Below are 18452 nucleotides of genomic sequence, written 5' to 3'. Positions count from 1 at the left end.
CTTAAAGAAGAAATTACAGGTCTGTGAGAGCGAGAAATGTTGCTTGTTTGTAGGTGATCAAATACTTATTTTCCACCATAATTTGCAAATAAATTCATTAAAAATCCTACAATGTGATTTTGTGGATTTTTTTTCTCATTTTGTCTGTCATAGTTGAAGTGTACCTTTGATGAAAATTACAGGCCTCTCTCATATTTTTAAGTGGGAGAACTTGCACAATTGGTGGCTGACTAAATATTTTTTTTGCCCCACTGTAACTACTGTTCCCTGAAGGACTGAACGAGGGATAACATACTATGGGGAGTCAATGGCCAACCATATTCACCTGACGAAAACGCCCAACGGGCCAATGGAGCTCACCCTCGGAAACCCCACCTTCCTGGCTCACATGCCAGGCTCGCATGAATTTCATCAACCCTCTGACAGCATGGGGCCAAAATATGTTTTTCCGTGTTCCCTCCTTCAGGGAACAGTAGTTATATTCATAACTGTAAGTTCCCTTTCAGTCGGTCACTTGGTATAACATACAATGGGGACATACAATCACATCCAAAGCCAGCACAGAGGGTACCAAACTAGGAGGCCCATGGCAGCCCACGTACACACAAGTTCCATCATCTCCAAAAAGGGGTTACACAAGCCACCTTTTTCCCCTAATGAAGGGAAAGGAAAAGGGGGATACCTAGTCACTTGTACAACTGAATGCCTTCAACTGAAATGTGTCTTCTGCATTTAACCCAACCCCTCAATCAGAGAGGTGCAGGGGGCTGCCTTAATCGAAATCCACTTACCTGAGAAGCCTGAACTGTCAAATCCTCATGAGTCCTGAACTGTCAGAGACCCATATAGGTAACCAGGACCTGCTGCAACTTGGCTATGCACACTGGCACGCTGCCACTGCAGCCCAAGTCCATAGATCCCATGATTCCAGGAACAATACCTTGTGAGCCTGAAATGTCAGAACTCGTACATGGGACCACAAGTCCAAAACATCAGAAAAACTGTCGTGACTTGGTATAGCGCACATGCTGCATAGCAGGGACCAGAGTTGATGAAGCATGGCAGCCCGAGGCTCAAACCCACAGGAGACATGCAGTAACCTGGAAACTGTGTACTCACGTGCTGCCAAGGCTTAAATCCACAGGAAACTGCGGTAACGCTGATAATATGCACAACCTGCTCACTGCTTGACACCCAGTCCCTGACCCAGCCATAAGAACACTATGAGCCACACTGGGAAAAAGGTATGTGGGGAACCCAAACTCGCTGTAGCACAGACATCACCAATCAACATGCCCCTGAACAGTGCCCAAGAAGCCGCAACACCCTTGGTGGAGTGACACACCGCTAGCCAACCGTTGTCCTTTGCTGCAATATTTCAGGGAGCCTCCAACATCCAATGAGAAAGACGCTGCTTAGAAAGCACCCTGCCGCGAGCTGGATTAGTGAATCTGGTCACAAACGCAGTCCTATCCATATACGTGTGTAAAACGCACACCGTTCACAGTCCATGCAACCTCTGTTGTTCACTGGAAGGAAACAGAGGCGGCCAGAAATGGAACAGCTCGAAAGCTAAGGACCTGTAAGACATAGGCATAACCTTGGGAGCAAAAGCTGCGTTAGGACATAACATCACTTTGCAGTAGCCTGGCACGAACTCCAAACAGGAAGGGTGCACTGATGGAGATGGAGATCCCAAATGCATTTGGCCGACACAAGACCAAAGCCAGGTCACAGGTTGGTGCCATAGGCTTAGACACTGGTCGGAGCAGATGCACGCCTTTTTAAGGAACCGCATCACCAGAGGAGACCCCGGGTTAGAGTTGTCAATCCCTACATGACACACTGAGATAGCTGCCATATAAACGTTCAAGGTGGAAAAAGAAAGGCCCAGCTCCAAAGAATCTTGCAAGAACAAACATTTCTTCCAAAGAGCTCTGAAAAGGAGAAACTCCTTTAACCATACACCAACCCTCTAACGTGCGCCACTTATATGTATACAACCCTCTCGTAGAGGGCGCACGTGACCACTGTATAGTCATAATCCCGATGGAAGGTAAACCACTAGCCCTCAATTTCAACTTATCATTGGCCAAACCCATAGATCGCATATCTGTAGTCGTGGGTGCCAAACTCTCCCGTGCACCTGGGACAATAGATCTCAACAACACGGAACCCTCCACAGGTCCCCGCCCAACAGGCGGATGATCTCCAGGAACCAGGGTTGTCTGGGCCAACGGATAGCCACCAGAATCAACAACAGACACTGTTGTTGAAAATAATTGGTTACGACGTGATTCCATATGTGTTATTTCATAGTTTTGATGTCTTCACTATTATTCTACAATGTCGAAAATAAAGATTAAAAAAAAACTTTGAATGTATCGGTGTCCAAACCTTTGATTGGTACTGTTTATTCATTATACATGTAAAGTAGGTCCTCCCGAGTGGTGCAGTGGTCTAAGGCAATGCATCGCAATGCTAGTTGTGCCACTAGAGATCCTGGTTCGGGTCCAGGCTCTGTCACAGCCAGCCATGACCGGGAGACCCATGGGGCGGCACACAATTGGCCAAGCGTCGTCTGGGTAAGGGGAGCGTTTGGCTGGCAGGGATGTTCTTGTACCATTGCATTCTGGTGGCGCTGACACGGTGTACAGTGTTTCCTTTGACACATCGGTGTGGCTGGCTTCTGTGTTAAGCGGGCATTGTGTCAAGAAGTAGTGCGGCTCGGCAGGGTTATGTTTCGGAGGACGCACGGCTCTCAACCTTCCCTACCCTCTCCCGAGTTGCAGTGATGGGACAAGACTGTAACTACCAATAGGATACAATGAAAAAGGGGTAAAAAAAATTTTTTTTAAATACATGTAAAGTAATCAATAAGTTCAATAGTATGGTAACATGAATAAGTATTTTATAAGTCCAACAGTCTGTATCAAGAATGGCCCACCACGCAAAGGACATTCAGCCAACTTGAAACAAATCTGTGAACAATTGGAGTAAACGTGGATCAGTGGAACACTTTCGACACCTTGTACAGTCCATGCCTTGAGGAATTTAGGCTGTTCTGAGGGCGAAAGGGGGTGCAACTCAAGATTAGGAAGATGTTCCTAATGCTGGCACAGTCAGTGTATATCCACATGAAAATATGGATCCTTCAGAACTATGGACGTGAAACATTCGCTGGGACGCACCGACTGCAATAGCCACGGAAGTGGGAGCATTTTGAACTTGCACATCTTGAGGTGCCTGTTCAAAACGCACAAGTCCAGGATGAAACGCAACACTCCATTGCTCTTTGGAACTAAAAAGTACTGGCTGTGCCAACCGCTCTGCACTTCTCACTGCTGCTTTTGAGGGAGAGAGGAAATCTCTTCACTCAAGAGAGGTGCGAGGACCTCGGGGACCATTGACATAATGACACACAGCGATCTACAGACCATGCCCCCTCACCATGCCTCCCACCGTGCGGAGCACGCTGCCAGTCCCCCATACATTATGTCCCGAAGGTGGACTGGGATAATTGTTTTCAGATCCATCACTCTTGAGAACCTTGTGTCTGAATGTGGGGAAGGAACCGTGTTTATTATACCCACACCTGGACGATACCACACTCTCAATAGCACTGAACACAGAGGAACCTTGAGTAGAAACAATGTGCTTTCATGGTGCTGCCGTTCTGATACCCGACCCACACCTGGTTTAGGGACTTCGGCAAACAGTAACTTGCCCCCATTGGCTTGGGAGCCACTTGGGAGAACTGATGCCCTTGTTGGCGAAACTGGCTTGTCCAAATACATCTGCCTGTCCCTCTCACAAATCCAGGAAAATGTCGACAAGAGGTGGAGCTGAACCACCACTGTCGCCCCCATACATTTCCCCACAGCCAGGATAGTACAGCGGGACAGACGCCGAGCAACATTTTGAGGAGAAGCTCTAAAACTGGCTTCCCCTTCTTCACGGTCTTATTCAGCTCATGCAGCAAATTGATATAATACATATGCAACATTGTGACCACATTCAACGACCGGGCCGCCATAGCCTCAGACTGGAACACTTTGTCCAGCTGATCCAATAAGAACCTCCACTGTTTATTAGGAAGCATCTTGCTAGGATTAGCCCCATTTTTAGCCTCTGGAGTTAAGTAACTTGCCTGATTTCCATCCATCAGCAGTGTGCAAACCTGGTAGCACCATCCTGGCTGAATGAGGGAAATCCCAGGATGCCTTTAGCTCATTGGTGAAATCTTTAAACAAAGGTAAGCGATGCTTCACCGCTGCAGGGACAGGAGTTAAATACAGTACCTTCCCCCAAACCTGTAGGAACACTGCTGCGGGAGAGAAGACAGCCAATCCACCCCAGGTGATCTGCCACCCTACGACACAGCTCCATCAAAGGCGCATTAACCACCAATGGTTCAACACCCCTGCCAAATGCAAAGTTGGGACTTTAGGCTGCCCCAGACTGATGTCAACCGATTCACACTGAACCTTCCAGGGCCAACCAGGGATATATCATCCCGGAATCCGGACTCTGAACACTGCCAGAGAGAAAGCAGAATGGGATGACACCCCTATCAACTCCAACCACAGCTATGGGGCTCCTGAGTGGCGCAGCAGTCTAAGGCATCACTACAGACCCTAGTTCGATTCCAGGCTGTATCACAACCAGTCGTGCTTGGTAGTCCTATAAAGTGGCACACAATAGCTGACTTGCCTGGTTAAATAAAATGCTGAACTCTCCTGGCCTCAGACAGTCCCATTCTCGAGGTTGTTTCACCGGATGACCCTTCGCCAGCAGCTCCAATCTTTTTCACAAAGTCAACCCAATACCCAATGGAAGTTGAGACAATGGTCACACTAACCAAGGCATCTTGAGCGTGTTTCCACCACAGGCAAACAGGACAGCACTCGTGAATACCTATACTTTTCTTTGTGAAACCACATGCCCTAAGGCTCAGTGGGAGATTCAAATTCGACTTGTTAGGCTTTTTTGACATATTCTTACCACTGGCCATCTTACTCAAGCAAGGAAGTACTGGCTAGACAAGCAGAGCAGAAAGTAGTGGGTTTTTAGCAAACACAGAAACCGATACCAAGACCCAAACTCACAACATCTAGGGGGACAAGTACTCTCTCACCACGAACAGACACCTACATCAGAGCCAAATCTCGTAGTCTTCATGTGCTTGAAAAGTTTGTAAATTGCATGACACGTTCTTCTGTCAGGCGAGCTGAAGAGAGAAGAATTGAGGAAATGAATGCGAGCCCCGATATTATAGCCAGGAGCTGGAGCTTCCGAGGGTAGGCTCGGCATCCATCGATCCATCTTCAGGTGAATATGATTGGTCGTTGACTCTCCATAGTATGATATACCGAGTGACCGACTGAGAGGGAACTCAAAATCACATCCAACATGCAGAACAGCAAGATCACAGATACTATCGGTGTTTCTCAGTATGCATACTACCATGTTCCACATGCCCATGCTCCGAGTGCATTCTCCGAGGACGTTCTCTTGAGTACATTCTTGTGAGACGAGAGTGTGGGGAACACATAAATCATTACATTTGAGAACATGGTTGGGGAGTAACGTATTACATGTAATTCGTTATATGTAAGGGATTACAAAAAATGGTTGCCAGCAGAAATATTGTCATCAGTTTACAAGATACTTTTGAAAAACGAAATGATTACTTCGAGGATTACTTTTAAATTCAGAAAGGTTGTTTGCAGAAAAAAAAATCTTTGACACCCCTCTGAATTCTCAATAACATTCAAATCAATATTTATAAAAGGCCAATATTAAGTTTCTTCCACCTGAGCGAGTCTGACCACAAGTCAGAGACCCCTACGATGACACACCGAATGTGTTTGATGGATCGTGAGAAAAGAGCAGGAATAGGCTTTTGTAGGCTACAGTCAAAGCTTTGTCTTCCAATGGTGCGACTGCTGTCGGCATCCAAAGATTTTCCAACTTGAATAAAGCTTGGAGGTAAGGATGACATCAGTGTTGTAGTCTACGGCGATACGGATATCACTTACAATTGATATCTACATTGATGTGAGTCACATTGCTACTCAAGTCGCTCTGGATAAGAGCCTCTGCTAAATGACTTAAATGTAAATGTAAATGTACTCTCTCATTTAGCTATTTGTGCCTTATGAAATGTGGTTGTTGTGGATGGTTGTTCACAAATCTGAATTGTGTATTTGAACGCAATAATGGTTGAATTCAAGTTTAAGCTGCCTGTCAATCAATGTTTTTGAAACCAGTGGACAGCCATGGAAAAATATGCTCTTGCAACCAGCTGCATAGTGCGTATCCCAGCCTGTGGAATAAAAGTGGGGCTTTTATTGCTCAATTTAATTCATGCTGATAAAAAAATCTAATCCATTGGCCTACAGGACACATTCTTGAACTCGCACACTTTTGATAGACTTAAAGGGGCAATCTGTATTTGCTACATCCATTTTTGGGCTTACATTTTTTTAACTTAAATAAATTTGCCCTTTAAACAGCTGCATATTATCAAGATATCAAAGTGTCACCAACAAAAACAATAGGCCTATAGCAAATGCAGCATATGACATTCATTTTTCAGTAGTGCTTAAAGCATGCCATTCCATGAGCGCAGCAATTTATTTCCAACTCGAATCAATGAGCCCAATCAGACCTTCATGACAACAAAAGCATAAACAACAGAGTAGGGCTGGCTAGTAAGTCCTTCGTTCTGGGGTTATGCTCAGGTAAAACTATTTGGAAAATCTATACTTCCATATTTCCAAGTACTGTTCTTGAAGATCAAGGAGTATAATATTTATTGGAATTATTGTTTTTAATGTAAAGATAACATTTAATCGTATTATTATATGAGGTCGAGAGCGATGGGTTAAGAAGCCTACATAAGTAATCTAAAAGTAACTGAATGTAATCAGATTATGTTACTGAGTTTGGGTATCCAAAAATTACATAACTGATTACAATTTTGGACAGGTAACTAGTAACTGTAACGGATTACATTTAGAAGTAACATACCCAACCCTGGCGATGGGTTAGAAGAAGCAAACATAAGCAACCCATAAAGTGCATTTTAACATCCATATATTGCTAGCTATGTAAACTTTAACATTGATTTATCCTGCAATAGATGTCGTTCAATTGGCAACATTCAGTTTTAGAAAGTAACATTTCCAACCCTGTTTGAGAAGCACTCGCACTCCCCCTACTGTATCACCTCCGCTGCACCTCCCATTCACTGAACCTTCTCAGCTAGGACAATGGCAACAATAGAGACAACAAACAAGATATACACAAAGCAAACATTTTACGTCATAACTATCAACTAGCTGTATGTGAATTGTAATAATGTAGCTAACCAGATAGTTTAACAGGCAAAATTACCTAAAACTAATGTTATGATTGAACTTCCGGCGCCGACAGAGATGGCCGCCTCGCTTCACGTTCCTAGGAAACTATGCAGTTTTTTGTTTTTTTTACGTGTTATTTCTTACATTAGTACCCCAGGTCATCTTAGGTTTCATTACATACAGTCGAGAAGAACTACTGAATATAAGATCAGCGTCAACTCACCATCAGTACGACCAAGAATATGTTTTCCGCGACGCGGATCCTGTGTTCTGCCTTACAAACAGGACAACGGAATGGATCACATGCAGCGACCCAAGAAAACGACTCCGAAAAAGAGGGAAACGAGGCGGTCTTCTGGTCAGACTCCGAAAAAGGGCACATCGCGCACCACTTCCCAGTATTCTTCTTGCCAATGTCCAGTCTCTCGACAACAAGGTTGACGAAATCCGAGAAAGGGTGGCATTCCAGAGGGACATCAGAGACTGCAACGTTCTCTGCTTCACGGAAACATGGCTCACTGGAGAGACGCTATCCGATGCGGTGCAGCCAACGGGTTTCTCCACGCATCGCGCCGACAGAAACAAACATCTTTCTGGTAAGAAGAGTGGCGGGGGCGTATGCCTCATGACTAACGAGACATGGTGTGATGAAGGAAACATACAGGAACTCAAATCCTTCTGTTCACCTGATTTAGAATTCCTCACAATCAAATGTAGACCGCATTATCTTCCAAGAGAATTCTCTTCGATTATAATCACAGCCGTATATACCCCCCCCCCCCCCCCAAGCAGACATATCGATGGCTCTGAACGAACTTTATTTAACTCTTTGCAAACTGGAAACCATTTATCCGGAGGCTGCATTCATTGTAGCTGGGGATTTTAACAAAGCTAATCTGAAAACAAGACTCCCTAAATTTTATCAGCATATCGATTGCGCAACCAGGGGTGGTAAAACCTTGGATCATTGTTACTCTAACTTCCGCGATGCATATAAGGCCCTGCCCCGCCCCCCCTTTCGGAAAAGCTGACCACGACTCCACTTTGCTGATCCCTGCCTACAGGCAGAAACTAAAACAAGAGGCTCCCACGCTGAGGTCTGTCCAACGCTGGTCAGACCAAGCTGACTCCACACTCCAGGACTGCTTCCATCACGTGGACTGGGACATGTTTCGTATTGCGTCAGATAAAAATATTGACGAATACGCTGATTCGGTGTGCGAGTTCATTAGAACGTGCGTCGAAGATGTCATTCCCATAGCAACTATAAAAACATTCCCTAACCAGAAACCGTGGATTGATGGCAGCATTTGCGTGAAACTGAAAGCGCGAACCACTGCTTTTAATCAGGGCAAGGTGACCGGAAACATGACAGAATATAAACAATGCAGCTATTCCCTCCGCAAGGCTATTAAACAAGCTAAGCGTCAGTACAGAGACAAAGTGGAATCTCAATTCAATGGCTCAGACACAAGAGGCATGTGGCAGGGTCTACAGTCAATCACGGACTACAAGAAGAAACCCAGCCCAGTCACGGACCAGGATGTCTTGCTCCCAGGCAGACTAAATAACTTTTTTGCCCGCTTTGAGGACAATACAGTGCCACTGACACGGCCTGCAACGAAAACATGCGGTCTCTCCTTCACTGCAGCCGAGGTGAGTAAGACATTTAAACGTGTTAACCCTCGCAAGGCTGCAGGCCCATACGGCATCCCCAGCCGCGCCCTCAGAGCATGTGCAGACCAGCTGGCCGGTGTGTTTACGGACATATTCAATCAATCCCTATACCAGTCTGCTGTTCCCACATGCTTCAAGAGGGGTAACTGAAGGTAACTGAGCTAAACGACTACCGCCCCGTAGCACTCACTTCCATCATCATGAAGTGCTTTGAGAGACTAGTCAAGGACCATATCACCTCCACCCTACCTGACACCCTAGACCCACTCCAATTTGCTTACCGCCCAAATAGGTCCACAGACGATGCAATCTCAACCACACTGCACACTGCCCTAACCCACCTGGACAAGAGGAATACCTATGTGAGAATGCTGTTCATCGACTACAGCTCGACATTCAACACCATAGTACCCTCCAAGCTCATCATCAAGCTCGAGACCCTGGGTCTCGACCCCGCCCTGTGCAACTGGGTACTGGACTTCCTGACGGGCCTCCCCCAGGTGGTGAGGGTAGGCAACAACATCTCCTCCCCGCTCATCCTCAACACGGGGGCCCCACAAGGGTGCGTTCTGAGCCCTCTCCTGTACTCCCTGTTCACCCACGACTGCGTGGCCACGCACGCCTCCAACTCAATCATCAAGTTTGCGGACGACACAACAGTGGTAGGCTTGATTACCAACAACGACGAGACGGCCTACAGGGAGGAGGTGAGGGCCCTCGGAGTGTGGTGTCAGGAAAATAACCTCACACTCAACGTCAACAAAACTAAGGAGATGATTGTGGACTTCAGGAAACAGCAGAGGGAACACCCCCCTATCCACATCGATGGAACAGTAGTGGAGAGTGTAGCAAGTTTTAAGTTCCTCGGCATACACATCACAGACAAACTGAATTGGTCCACTCACACTGACAGCGTCGTGAAGAAGGCGCAGCAGGGCCTCTTCAACCTCAGGAGGCTGAAGAAATTCGGCTTGTCACCAAAAGCACTCACAAACTTCTACAGATGCACAATCGAGAGCATCCTGGCGGGCTGTATCACCGCCTGGTACGGCAACTGCTCCGCCCTCAACCGTAAGGCTCTCCAGAGGGTAGTGAGGTCTGCACAACGCATCACCGGGGGCAAACTACCTGCCCTCCAGGACACCTACACCACCCGATGTTACAGGAAGGTCATAAAGATCATCAAGGACATCAACCACCCGAACCACTGCCTGTTCACCCCGCTATCATCCAGAAGGCGAGGTCAGTACAGGTGCATCAAAGCTGGGACCGAGAGACTGAAAAACAGCTTCTATCTCAATGCCATCAGACTGTTAAACAGCCACCACTAACATTGAGTGGCTGCTGCCAACACACTGTCATTGACACTGACCCAACTCCAGCCACTTTAATAATGGGATTTGATGGGAAATGATGTAAATATATCACTAGCCACTTTAAACAATGCTACCTTATATAATGTTACTTACCCTACATTATTCATCTCATATGCATACGTATATACTGTACTTTACATCATCGACTGCATCCTTATGTAATACATGTATCACTAGCCACTTTAACTATGCCACTTTGTTTACTTTGTCTACATACTCATCTCATATGTATATACTGTACTCGATACCATCTACTGTATGCTGCTCTGTACCATCACTCATTCATATATCCTTATGTACATATTCTTTATCCCCTTACACTGTGTATAAGACAGTAGTTTTGGAATTGTTAGTTAGATTACTTGTTGGTTATCACTGCATTGTCGGAACTAGAAGCACAAGCATTTCGCTACACTCACATTAACATCTGCTAACCATGTGTATGTGACAAATAAAATTTGATTTGATTTGATGCATGGTAGATGTCAAATATTCGTAGGTGGCTAGCTAGCTAACAATTCTTCGTGGCTATATGGCTAACCAACAGTAGTAGCTAGACATTTAACCCTATTGACTTACTTACATACAGTGGGTATTGTAGGCAGGTAAACCTTCCAAAATGAACACAGTGTTTATTTATTAATGTTTGTATGAAGATCAAATATTGTAGTCTGGTAACATATGAGATGTGAATTGTCAACATGTCATTCCGAAGTCGGAGTGTATTTTCTCTCGTTTCAGCCATTTAATTAATAATGGCCGCAATTGATTTCAAGCATCATGTTCTGTGCATACTTTCTGTTTAAACTTGCATTGATGCATGCTTCAAAATATGTACAAACGGAGTACACATTTGAAAAATCGATTTGGACTCATACTCCCACCCTCCCATGCTCGAATTTGCGTGCTCGGAGCACGGTAGCATGCATTTTCAGAAACACCCTAGATGTCAAGTTACCAAATATAGGCCTACACAGCCACCAAGGAAGCGAAAAATCTACAGGGTACCATTTTTGTTCTTCATTTGCATAATACTATATTATACACACCATATAAGACCATTGGGATGATAGCAGGTGGCCTGACCCCTGGATGTAAAGATGGCCTGGATGTTGGGTACCAGATCTTTGTCCTCCAGGATCACATAGGTGTAATCAGCACCATGGACAGCAAATATGAGCACGGCAAGTCTTCCTGATGGATAGCTTTCACTCCATTAAGGTAAACGATCTGACCATCCTGCATATTCTCTGATCAACGATACTTTTACAAATGTTATAAAAACATATAACTCAAAATCAATATATTGTATATTTTGAATACATTTTCTGAATATTCTCTCCAAAAGGATACAAAACCTGTCCTGTTCCATCTGGAAATATGGTGACAAATGATTGACCACTCTCATAGAGCTTGATTAGTGTGTGCTTTACCTATAAAATCAAACAGCAATCATGAATTGACATGTACTGCACAAGCATAGCCATTGGCCTTCACTGAAGTATATTGAGTGAGCTAATCTATTTGTTAACATCCCCCGTGCTGAAAATTGTCATTAAAAGTTCAGTTAGTATACCTTATGTCCTTGTTCTTCTCCATAAAGTGTGAGAGTGTTCGGAGAATCAATGATTTCCATTTCGGCGAATGAGTCTTCCTTCTCTGCAGTCCAGACCTCATTTGAAAGTCGATAGCAAATGGTGTTACGCAAGTTAACTTTAGATCCTGCAATGTTAAAAGCATCAACACAATGAGTCAGTAAAGTCCACCAGCCTAAGATGTCTGTCTCTACTATATTAAAAGTTTTTCACTTTAATCAGTGGATTCCAAACAACTTTCAGTATCTTAAAGAATGAGATAATACATGTCATGTAACAAAGGGGTGGTGGCCTTGTGAGTAGACTTACTTTGTTTAGTTGAAAACATGCAATTCTGGTCGTCCCATTCTTTCAACCTGGTGTTTGAGAATAGTACCATTAAGATTTCAGTGATGTTTTAAAGTAGTGCTGTGGGATATCATATCAAAGTTACAGTAAATTAAGAGTGCATTATATTGGGATCTTTTTAGTGCCTCGTCAATCATACGAGAGTCTGGTCATGACCTTTGCTCCACCCGTTCCTTCGCAGCCTTCTTGAAGGATGGGTGAGAGCTTATATCAATCTTCCTGCTCCCCTGGATCGCAGCGAATGCAGCCTCCTCCTTCTCCTCCATCAGAAACGTAGTCATCTTCCAGGCCAACTCACAACAAAACAACTGACAGGAAGATACAACTTCAATTAGCACTGACGTGTGAAGTGAGAGGTGTCGAAGCCTTTGAGCCCAACAAATGGCAGGCTACCCCACCCAAATCCAGAGACCTTGAAGCCCCCCCTGCTGTTCAGAGACCACACACTGGCATTTTCTACAAGAACTCTGCCTCCAGAAATGAAAGCTTCTCCCAACCTACTCCCGTTGCCTGCTGCACTGCTGCTATGGGTTCCACCTGGCGATCTGTTCACTGTCTGCCCTGGTTGTCTCCCCCACCACACTGTTGGGGCAAGTGACACGGGTCTTACAATGGCTAGCCCCAAGTCGTTATATATTTAATTATTTTCTTGTGCGTTTAGCTATTTTGCTAATTGCCTAATGACTCCTTTGTGCTTTGTTGACTACGAACTTTCTTTAGCCAACCGTGGGACAGACTATGTTTGTTCCCACACTCGGGACTCTGACTCTATTGGTTACACAGACTTTTGGCCTCCCATACCATTTCTAACCCTCTCTCGCCGGCTTTGTATTCATGTTACCTGATGAAATTGCTGTACAATATGATCTTGTTGCCATCTGATGCACGTTCAGATGTCATAAATCAGCACTGCAAAGCTCTCTCTGTCCTATGCCGTGCCTTGATTGTATTATTGTTAATGAAATTTGGAAATGTGCATGTACACTCTGGCCCATCTACTGTTGCTAGCCCCTCTGCACGTTAACACTGGAAGCTTATTACCTAAACTAGATCAATTGAAAGTGTGGGTTCACAGCTTCAATCCAGATGTGCTGGTCATTACTGAGACGTGGTTGAGGAAGAGTGTTTTGAATTCTGATGTTAACTTTTCTTATTATAACCTTTTTCAGCAGACAGATCCTCCGAAGATGGGGGAGTGACAACCTTTACCAAGGATCACCTTCAGTGCTCGGTTGTCTCCACCAAGTCTGTCCCCAAACAATTTGATTTGCTGGTTTTAAGCATTCAACTTTCAAATAGATCTTTGTTGACTGTTGCCGGGTGCTATCGTCCTCCATCAGCATTCTCCTATTCTCCTACATTCCTTTCACATTTCCACAAACGTCAAAGTGTTTCCTTTCAAATGGTACCAAGAATATGCATATCATTGCTTCAGGGCCTGAGCTACAGGCAGTTCGACTTGAGTGTCATTTTAGGCGAAAAATTGAAAAAAAGGGGCGGATCCTTAAGAGTTTTTTATTCACCACTTCATTAAGTCAGGATTCCTATTTGATTCAGCTATGCCTCCTTGCCTGTCCAACATTTCCTCATCTCCCACCCCTTCTAATGCGACTATCCCCGATGCTTCTCCCTCACTCTGTTAAAGGTCCCCAAAGCACACACATCCCTGGGTTGCTCGTCTTTTCGGTTCGCTGCAGCTAGTTACTGGAACGAGCTGCAACAATCACTCAAACTGGACACTTTAATCTCAATCTCTTCATTCAAAGACTCCATCATGGACACTCTGACTGACAGTTGTGGCTGCTTAGCGTGATGTATTGTTGTCTCTACATTCTTGCCCTTTGTGCTGTTGACTGTGCCCAATAATGTTTATACCATGTTTTGTGCTGCTACCATGTTGTGTTGCTACCATGTTGTTGTCATGCTGTGTTGTCATGTGTTGCTGCCTTGCTATGTTGTTGTCCTAGGTCTCTCTATATGTAGTGTTGTCTCTCTTGTCGTGATGTGTGTTTTGTCATTATATTTATATTTATATATATATATTTATTTTAATTGTTTTTATCCCAGCACCTGTCCCCACAGGAGGACTTTTGCCTTTTGGTAGGCCGTCATTTTAAATAAGAATTTGTTCTTAACTGACGTGACTAGCTAAATAAAGTTTAAATAAAGAAAAAAGAAAAAGAAAAAAAACCCATGTCAAACCCATCAGAGGAAGGGATATCCAAACATGTCTCTGTCAGAAATTAAGATCCAGTTTGTTGAAATGCCTTTTCACTCGAATTAAAGCTGTATAATATAAATACACAAAGTCATATTTAAAAAAACATGATTGATGTATAATGTAATTATCGAAGTGATTCGTTTATCAATCTAAGGGGCGGCAGGGTAGCCTAATGGTTAGAGCGTTGGACTAGTAACCGGTACAAATCTGTCGTTCTCCCCCTGAACAGGCAGTTAACCCACTGTTCCTAGGCTGTCATTCAAAATAAGAATGTGTTCTTAACTGACTTGCCTAGTTAAATAAAGGTAAAATAAAATAAGTGATAGGTGATGATGTGGCTCTGCCTCTAATAGAGATATAAATGTATCAAGCCATGGATCTTATTTCCATTGTGACAAATATTTCAGTTTCACACAAAACGTTTGTCCTTATTGGCAGTATAAGATTTGTGTGAGAGCATTATGTGGTTTGCGAAGGCCTCACCGCCTCTTGGTCCATATTGTTGACTATCTGGTCACTGGTCACAGTGGGCTTCCTGGGCTGCAGGCAGTACTCACAGGGAATAGAGTCCATCTCACTCTCCAGCATCTCCCCTGATGAGTCTGAGCTGGATGCCCTTCTGATCTAGAAGCAGACCAGACATTCAGTTCGGCTGACAACATCCAGTACAGTGCACTAAACCTGTGCCTTTTAGGCATGTCCATCAAGCCAGTGGCCTATGTACCAAGGTTACGCTATTTTCCCCCAAAAATGTTATGCCAATTTGCTGCAAGAATTGATGATATGTGTAATGCAGTTATCCGTGTCGCGACAGTGTTAAGTTGAATAGGCTAAGTCATAACGTCCTTAGAAAAAACTGTGCTGAGGAAGTTACATAAAACAATACAACAGTGACAATATAAAACATTACCATCTCAAAATGTGTTGGTGACTGTTTAGTTTCTTCTCTACAAGCTGTGGGAGGTTGGGGAGGCTTGCTCAGAGTTTCCAATACTTCATTATCGAGGGACATGTCTATCTCCAGGTCCTCGTTTTTAGGAAGACTCTAAAGAGAGACAACAAAGGCAGCTCATCATTTATTAAACTCTCAACAGAAGTGCCCACATTGCTCATCATGAATCATTGAGAACTGAGAAACTCCAGATTTCAGGATATTGTATCTACAGTTATGCTAATCTTTGATGTGGATGCCTGCTAGATTAGTAACAATTCAAATGGCCCTAGATGAAGATGTAGACTTTTCCCCTCAACACAAAGCGCGCTCTTGAGCACTTCAGGGACTCAGAGACAGGCAATAGCAATTTATTGGATCACATTTAAAGTTAAATGTACTACATTGGAATGTACTACATTGGTCAAAGTGAGTGCCTTCTTTTAAAACATCCTTGTTTTGCCCATCTACCGCAAGCATTGTGGAGTCAAGCGTTGTATCCACACATTCCAAGGGGCTCCCTGATTCCTCTGCAGGTTTTGGTGTCACTTCTTCTGACTGAATGTTGACTGCAAAGGAAGAATTTGTCAAGAGAAAATAAAGTAGGAGACTAAGGAAGCAACATGCTCCACTTTAAAGATCATCATAATTTGTGGGGTCTGACCTATAACAATCACCAATCATCTCTCCCCTAGTAATTACGACGTTACTCCACTGTAAAGTAAAATGACATTTTTCTCTTACCTTGGCTATGCTCCTCATGTCTCCTCTGGTCCACCCAATCCCAGTCTGTTTGTGTCCTCGTGCTGATTCTGGATATAACTCTGCCATCGAATGCATAGACCTCCACATATTCAGGAGAGTCAAACCTACTGTAGATGGTGTTCAGGGCATTCAGTTCAACCAAAATAATATCACAACTTGAAAACTCCTTGCACTGTAAGTTTTTCCTTCAACTTCTAATTATTCAGCAAAAAAAAATCATAATATGCCAACTCTTAAATTAAGTCACAAGATTCCTTTTAACATAAATTATGTAAATACCGTGGGCACAGATCCTGAGAAGCTGTCCTCATGTGGTCTCGCCTGTCCAGCTCCTCTGAAGAGACTATTCAGAAATGTCTTAGCCTATCAATTTAACCAGAGGCTACTGCACATATGAGCAATTAAGTATCTGTCTACCACAGCAATCTACCTGTCATGGCCTATTTGCATTGAAAATTCTGATCTTATTAGCTATCTCATGGCTATATACCTGCACCTATGCCTTCAGAAATAATTAATATCCCTTGACTTATTCCACATTTTATTGTTTTACAGCCTGAATTCAAAATGGATTAAATAAATACAAAATCTCACCCATCTACTACATACAATACCCTATAATAACATATATATATATTTGATTCAATTAGCCAATTTATTGAAAATTAAATTCAGCAACATCTCATTTACATAATTATTCAGGAATGTGTTGTATTGGATTTGCCCCAAACATAACACTTTTTATTAAGGATAAAAAGTGAATTGTGTTGCCACATTTCTTGCAGCATTACTTTAGGGCCTTCTTTCAAACAGGATGCATGTCTCGGAATAGTTTTATTCTGTACAAACTTCCTTCTTTTCACTCTGTCAATTAGGTTAGTATTGTGGAGTTATGAAATGTTTGTTGATCCATTCTCAGTTTTCTCCTATCTTAGTCATTAAACTCTGTAACTGTTTTAAAGTCACCATTGGCATCATGGTGAAATCCCTGAGCGGTTTCCTACCTCTCCAGCAACTGAGTTAGGAGGCCTGTATCTTTGTTGTGACTGGGTTTATTGATCCTCCATCCAAAGTGTAATCAATAACTTCACCATGCTCAAAGGGATATTCAATCTCTGCTTTTTCTTTACCCATCTACCAATAGGTGCCCTTCTTTGTGAGGCATTGGAAAACCCACCTGGTCTTTGTGGTTGAATCTGTGTTTGAAATTCCCTGCTCGACTGAGGGATCTTAATGATAATTGTATGTGTGGGGTACAGAGATGAGGTAGTCCTTCAAAAATCATGTTAAACACTATTATTGAGTCCATGTAACTTATTGTGACTTGTTAAGCAAATGTTTACTCCTGAACTTATTTAGCCTTGCCAAAAAGGGGTTGAATACTTATTAACTCAAGACGTTTCAGATTTTCATTTGGAAAATTAACTTTGACATTATGGGGTATTGTGTGTAGGCCAGTAACAAAAACATCTAAATGTAACCCTTTTTAAATTCAGGCTGTAACACAACTAAATGTGGCGGTGGGAATACTTTCTGAAGGCACTGTACATAATACTAGTAGTCCTACCATTATCATTCTGCTCACAGATCTCCTCGATTCTCCCGGCCTCCCAGTCCATTTGGCTGCATTGCTCCACATACCCCTCCAAGTTGCGACTGCTGCTGTACAGCCATTCTGTGCCTTCAAACTGCTGCTCCAACCTCTGCACGTTTTCAACTGTGAGTTCAAAGGTGGTTGGCACCTCAGCTTCATCTTCTAGGCATACTTGTGATTGTGTAGAGTGAGGTGCCTCATCTTCTTTTTCGGGGGACTGTTGGCTCATTATTTAATTTACAGTAGGCCAGAAAAATATATTCAAAATGCATCAGACAAGAAGCATAAACTGCCTTTTCTTTGTAACATTTTAACACAACAACACAGGTCTGTAGTTCTTTCTAGTTAGCAAAATGCTAATTGCCTTGGTTCCATAGCAACGAGATTTATACAAAAACAACACAGGCTTTGGGTTGTTACTAATACTATATTTATTTAGAGGCCATGGGTGCTTTGGTCTTTTTGGGCAAGGTTTGTTATTCCATGTGCTTCTGAGTCTATGCATCTGGGCAATGAGGCTGTACGGGGGCTTAATGTTGTGGGGATTGGCCGAATGCTGGTAGGCCACGCTGGTCTGA

Source organism: Oncorhynchus gorbuscha, linkage group LG01 (genome assembly GCF_021184085.1).
Source record: "Oncorhynchus gorbuscha isolate QuinsamMale2020 ecotype Even-year linkage group LG01, OgorEven_v1.0, whole genome shotgun sequence".
Classification (NCBI taxonomy): domain Eukaryota; kingdom Metazoa; phylum Chordata; class Actinopteri; order Salmoniformes; family Salmonidae; genus Oncorhynchus; species Oncorhynchus gorbuscha.
This window is presented reverse-complemented; position numbering follows the sequence as displayed.